This window comes from Pyxicephalus adspersus, unplaced genomic scaffold (genome assembly GCF_032062135.1).
Source record: "Pyxicephalus adspersus unplaced genomic scaffold, UCB_Pads_2.0 Sca1199, whole genome shotgun sequence".
Taxonomy (NCBI): Eukaryota; Metazoa; Chordata; class Amphibia; order Anura; family Pyxicephalidae; genus Pyxicephalus; species Pyxicephalus adspersus.
The window spans coordinates 1-6,985 of record NW_027318206.1 but is presented as its reverse complement, the minus strand read 5'-3'; the positions used below and the strand labels follow the sequence as shown (position 1 = coordinate 6,985).

Genomic DNA, 6,985 nt, shown 5'->3' with positions numbered 1-6,985 from the left:
GGCATCCCCCTGAAAATAAGCCCTAGAGCATATTTTGGCCTTCCAAAAAAAATAAGACAGTGTCTTATCATCGGGGAAACAGGGTATATATATATGTATAAAAAAATCGGTAATAGGCGCCACCATACCAACAACTGAACTGTTTTAAAGTGAACCTGTCAGGTTACAAAAACATCCATTCAGGTCCATATTGACGTGTTGATTTTGGAATATTTATCTGCCTAAATGTGGATGTTAACCTCCGGGGCGTTTCACTGATGTCTGGATTTCTGTACCAAAAGCGGTACACTGTTTTTCATGAAATTTTATTTTAAATTGTAGACCTGTAACTTACAGGAATATGTCCAAACAAGGGTCAAGAAGATATCCTTAATATAATAAAGTTTGAAACACACAATCATGTAAAAAAAAAAAAAAATACCTTCAATAATAAAATTAAATAAAAAACACAAAAATCAGCTAAACAAGAATGCATAAATAAATAAAAAATACTGAAAATGCAATAATTTGGTACACTGTATAGTACTATATTTTTCTAAAACACCTCCCTAGTGTGGTAATAGTGGTAGTAGTGTGAGTCCAACGTCACATACCTATATACAAAACCACATAAATATATTTTGTATTGGATTGGATACAGGACTTTGTATTGAATCCCATTCAAAATATTTGAATTTCCCGCTACGACCCCCGTCGACAGGCGTATGCCCTGACATCATCAGGAATCGCAGAGGGACGCGTACGCGAACGCCGGGTGTTCTAATTCCTTCCATACTTCCATGCAAAAAGCATTCCATTTGTTGCATGGAAATTTATTTTAGATTGTAGGCTATAATTCTTAGGCATAACTCACCGAAATATGTCCAAAATTTAATAAATGTAATAAAAAACTTAAAAAAAAAAAATTATAAAAAAAAAATAGTGTATAATTTATTATATAAAGATTTCTTTGTATTCGACTCAATACAGCTTTTTTTGTATTGAATCCAATACAAAGTGATTTGAATTTCCCGACCTGCCTCCCCCACCGACGTCACCGGGAAACCCCGGAGATCGTCACTGCACACGCCGGGAGAAGACGTCTCTGGAGAAGCTGCGGGGACAAGGTAAGTGTTTTTATTCAATTGTAATCGGATTGTCATACAATGTTGTATGACAATCAGATTGCACTGTAACGCTTGTTTCTATTTTTAGCTACCCTGCATCTGGTTCGGGGTAAACGCTTTCAGCAAGTTTTCTTACCCCGAACTAGGCTCAGGGTAACCGCCCAGGTGGGGTAAATCCCCTATCAATGCATACAGATATTCAATAAAAGAAGGTTCATACACAAATGATAGTCACTCAAACAGTTTAATTAAGAAAACAAGGTGAAACAAAGTACACAGCAATATTGTTTGATATACAGATTTCGGAACTTCAATCAATAATATATACAGTACATAGAAATAAGGTTCTTAGTAGTAAACCCCTGTAATAATCTAATAATGCTTAGTACAATTCAGCGAAACACTATAACAATAATAACATAGACATATAATAGACAATATAGGAATGCATTCAGGAATGTCCTATAGTTACCTGTAAAGATGTCGATGGGTACCCCAGGAGCCTGATTCCCTAAGAACTCATTTTATTATCCCAGCTCCCTTTTTAAATAGTTAAGTCCCATTAGGTAACATTGGGGACTCTTGGATTGGTTAGTGGATGTGTTCTGTACGATGACCATCAGTTAACACACCCCCACTAGCTTAGGATTGGTTAATGTAATTTGATGGACCTCCCAACTAAATTTGATATGTGAATCTCTAGCTGGAATCTAGGTTTAGGGGTCCATAAAGGTCCAGCTGGGTCATCATCCCAGCCCATCTGTTCAATTATGCATCCATCTTCTGCTGACTCAGGCTTGATGGATTTATTACCCCTTGAAGGCCCTACTGGTGATCTGTTTTATCATCTGTTTGTTTATTGTTCCTTGGCAAACCAAACCCTGTATTGGTATTTATTACCTTTTGATATTTCTGTGAAGTCCTGGAATTGGAGACCCTCTCGGAGGGCCAGAGGCCAGTACAAAGGTCAAATAGGTTCCATGTTTAAACACAGCATTCCTGCACCTATACACATACATTATATATACATTTATATCTATCCACATATACCTATAAATATGTATAAACAATCTTGAGGTGCAACACATGCTAGTATCACACAGTTGCTGCAGATATGTTAGCATCACATTCATGATGCAAATTTCCCATTCCACCACATCCCAAAGGTGCTCTCTTGTATTGAGTTGTGGTGTCTTCATATGCCATTTGAGTACAGTGAACTTATTGTCATAGAAAACGATAATTATCCTGCGGGAGTAGCCTTCAGAAGAAGGGTACACTGCAGACATAAAGGAATGGACATGGGCAGCAGGTTTTGGCATTAAAACAATATGCAATTAATACTAAGGGGTCCAAAAAAATGCCAAGAAAATATTCTGCACAATATTACACCACCCCCAGCATCCTGAACTACTTATACAAGGCTGGATGCATCCATACTTTCATGTTGTTAAGCCCAAATTCCTAATTGTGCTGCAGGAATTGAGGCATATCAAACTAGGCAATGCTTTTTAAGTCTTCTCTTGTTTAATTTTTGTGAGCCCATGTGAATGATAGGAAAAAGGTGCCTGTTCTTAGCTGACAGGAATGACACCTGGTGTAGTCTACTTGTGCTGTAGCCCATCTGCTTCAAGGTTTGTCATGTTGCGCATGCTCTTCTGCATACCATGGTTGTGATGAGTGGGCATTTGATTTACTGTTACTATTCTTTCGAAAGAATCTGTCCATTTTCCTCTGACTTATTGCATCAACAAGGCATTTTCTTTTCAGAGAACTGCTCACAGGATATTTTCCCTGTGTTGAACTATTCTCTGTAAACCCTAGAGATAGTTGTTTAAAAAAATTTCAGCAGATCAGCAATATCTGAAATACTCAGACCAGCCTGCCTGGCATCAAGCAACATGCCACATTCAAAGTCACTTAACTCACATTTGCACGTGGCCACGGGAAGATTCTATAATTGTTATGCTGTCCCCCAGGAATTTTTCCAACCGGCAGATTAATGAGTTTGAAAAAAATGATTAGAGATGCCGCGAAGTAAGTGGCAACACCTTAACCGTCCGTGTGTTGTAGAGGCTTCAGAGACCTCTTCCATCCTTGGCAAGGGGAGTGCTAACCTTTCTCTCCTTCCATACACCACAAGCTAACGTAGGGGAGTCAGGGTATATGTAGCCAGCTAATTTCGCAACATTTAACTTTTGAACAATTTAACTTTTAACTTATATATACACACATAGCAATTGCTATGTAATCCTGCTTTGTATCAATCCAGGTTTTGTGAGCTGGCAGGTGTAAATCGAGGTGCTCCACCCCAATGCCCTTTGCTGTCACGCTTGGAGAGACAGAGCCTCTAGGGCAGGGGTGTTAAACCCGCAGGCCAAATCTGGCCCCCAAAAGAATTCTTAATATGAATTGCAGCAGTAATGTAATAACGACGGGCCAGCTGCAGTTCATATTAAGCTGCTGTTCTATAGACGTGAGTGATGTCACTACTACAATTCCAGGTCTCACTCGCGTCCATAGACCAGCAGCCTCTCTGCCTATGCGTGGCCCCGCTCTTTATAGACGCAAGTAATGCCGGGAATTGTAGTAGCGGCATCACTCGTGTCTATTGAACAGCAGCCTATGCGTGGACCCCGCAAAGTTTATACTGACAGGTAAGCCAGAGAATTGTGCCAGAGAATGCAATGTGAAACCAAATGAAGCAGCAATTGCATCTGGCAAAGTAAAACAATTAGAAGAAACAAGACTACAATACTACTGACAACCATGCAGATTACACCAAAGTGAAAGTCTTGTCACACTCCAGGATAAACAAAATCCAAAAGACTTCTCTTCTGCATACCTTATTGTGGTCTTTTTATTTTTCTATCATGCAGTAAGATTTAAAAAAAATTCTTAGGCCTCCTTCTCTATTATAGGCATGTTCCAGATTTTTGTTTCCATATGAAAATGTTTTATATCTAACGGGAAGAAAAATTTTTTTGAAATAAATTTCAAGTTTGGCCCGTGACTTGGTCTAAGTTTTTAATGTCAGCCCTCTGTGTATTTGAATTTGACACCCCTGCTTTAGGGGGTGCTATGGCTTGCATAATAGTGTTGTGGGCCCTAAGATGTGTCAAGGCCAAGACACAGGGGTCACGGAGAACACTGGATGAGCACAAGGGAACAGAAACGGAAACAAAAGACTGGGCAATAAGGGGTTAGCAAGTAGCTGGACTGGAAAAGCACTCAATTAACAGTCAGGTGTAGAAGAAATGCTGAGCAGAGCTAGGGGATAACACAGGGGCCACCACAGACACAGGGAACACAGGAGACACTGGTGTCACACTTACCTGTTCACTAAAGCACAGGCATCTCTCCCCTGTGTATGCGGACAGTTCTGATGCTGGGCGTGCCTATGTTTCCAAACTTTTCCAACTCCGTTCATGCCACTGGCCAATCAGAAAATAGCCTCTTAACCAGCCCTGGCTATTTAGCTAGCTCTCAGACTCCATTTTGTGTTCGTGCAACAAGTCTTACAAGTGCCGAGCTCCCCAGTTCTGTGAACTAGGTCCTGTACACCTGCTGATTAATCCAGTGTTTCCTGTGTCCAGCTCCTATGTAACCCTTTGTTGTCCAGTTTGGTGGTTCCCAGCCAACTTCCCTGTGCTGTTCCTGTGTTCCTGTCTGCCTGTGGATATCCCTGCATCACCTGTACCTCCTGCTGTTTCCAGTGTCTCCTGTGTTCCCTGTGCCCACAGTGGCTCTGGGTTATTGCTGTCTCTCTCCTGGATCCCTGGCTATTGACCCCTGGCGTGTGACCTGACCTCTCTTGCTTGCTGCCTGTCTTGACCCGGCTTCACTTGACTATCCTTCTTCTTAGTGATTTGGTACCGTGCTTTGCCCACCTGGGTGTGCCCAAGGACCGCAACCTGGCAGTAACCAGCAGCGGAACATCCTCACTATCAGAGGCTCTGGAGAAAACCTGATTACTGCTTAGACCCTGTGCCTTGGCCCTTCTCCAGGCTCACACCACCTCCGTGCAAGCCATAATGCCCCCTAGTGGTCCTGTCTCTCCGAGCATTACAGTTTGCACAATACATGACTACACCCTCCCATACTTCAGCAGGCCCCAACCAGTTACTCCCCCAGAGGCTTGATACCCAGGAAGCTACCCAAATCCAGGTGCTTCGCCAGCTTCATGCACTTTCTGATCACCTGAATCAACTGCTTGTTTCTCCAAGTGCACCGGTTGCACCAACAGCCCAGGCCCAGTCTCCTCTCCTCACAGTGGCCTCTGCATTGAACTTGCCACCTCTAAAGTGATTCTCTGGGGACCCCAAGACCTGCCGTGGCTTCATCAATCAGTGTGGCATTCATTTTGAGCTCCAGCCACATAACTTCCCCACTGATCGGGCCAAAGTGGCATATTTCATCTCCTTGCTGTCTGGAGAAGCTCTGGCATGGGCATCCCCACTCTGGGAGAGGAAGGATCCTGTTACCAGCAAAATTGAAGCCTTCCTGTGCCTTTTCAAAAAGGTGTCTGATAAACCCGCGCGTGCCTCCTCTGCAGCCAGCACATTCCTGCGTCTCCGCCAAGGGTCGCTTACTGTTGGTCAGTATGCAGTATGGTTTCGAACTTTGGCTGCTGAACTCACTTGGAACAATGAGGCGCTCCACACTACCTTCTGGCAAGGCCTTTCTGACCACGTGAAGGATGAGTTGGCTGGTTGGGAAATTCCCTCGTCTCTGGATGATCTGATCTCCTTGTCAATCCAGATAGACATCAGCTTCCAAGAGCGTTTCCAGGAGAAATGTCACCCACATAAAGTCTTTGTCCCACGACTCGCTCCATCCTTTCAGCCGCCTCTGCAGCCTCCCCTGTTCCCCCCGTATTTGAAGAACCGATGCAGCTAGGCCGATCAAGGCTATCCCAAGAGGAGAGGTCCTGGCGTCTCTCATCTGGTCTCTGCCTTTACTGCGGACAGAAGGGACATTTAATCAAGTCGTGTACACAGAGGCCGGGAAACTTCAGCGCCTAGCATGCTCTGAGGGGGGCATGCTAGGTCACTCTTCTCTCCCTTCCAGTCAGCATCTCTCCATAGCCATCCACCTTTGCCACAACAACTCCACACTTGCCCTTGAGGCCTTCATAGACTCTGGAGCAGCTGGAAATTTTATCTCAGCTACCCTGGTCAGGGATTGCGCTTGGCCTAGAGAGCCATTTTCTCAGCCTTTATGAATCGCTGCAGTAGATGGTACTCCTTTGTCATGTGGACTGATCGGCTTCCAGACCAGACCTATACAAATGTCAGTTGGTGTGCTTCACCACAGTGCCATAGATTTTTTTGTTCTTTCTCGAGCCAGCTCTGCAGTCATCCTGGGACTCCCATGGCTTCAACAGCATTCTCCTGTGCTTTATTGGACTACTCCTGAGGTATTGGTATGGGATCCCTCATGTCACTTCTCATGCCTGGCCAAGCTCACGCCTATCAGGCCTCTTGCTTTCTCCACTCCTGAAGTTGCTCCGTTCATTATATGGATTTCCAGGACGTGTACTATAAGCACAATGCTGAACAGTTACCTCCCCACAAGCCCTACGACTGTGCAATAGACCTCATTCCGAATTCCAGAGGTTGGGTGTACCCCCTTAGTCTCCCGGAAACCAAGGCTATGACTCATTACATCAAAGAGAATTTGCAGAGGGGGTTTATACGCAAGATGGGACTCTCCCGCCATGTATTGACTACCGCGGTCTAAACGCTATCACCATAAAGAACTGCTACCCTTTGACACTCATTCCTGAGCTCTTTGACCGTCTCCGTGGTGCACAGATCTTCACCAAACTGGACCTCCGAGGTGCATATAATCTAATTCGTATCAAGGAAGGTGATGAA

At 43.9% G+C, this 6,985-nt stretch overlaps 1 non-coding gene across 1 annotated transcript; it reads right to left on the bottom strand.

Annotated features, from left to right (window-relative positions):
* Positions 1 to 3,115: 3,115 nt before the first annotated feature.
* Positions 3,116 to 3,246, bottom strand: LOC140321184 (U6atac minor spliceosomal RNA). Its single transcript, XR_011918848.1, has one exon. It is a non-coding gene; the product is annotated as a U6atac minor spliceosomal RNA (small nuclear RNA).
* Positions 3,247 to 6,985: the final 3,739 nt, after the last annotated feature.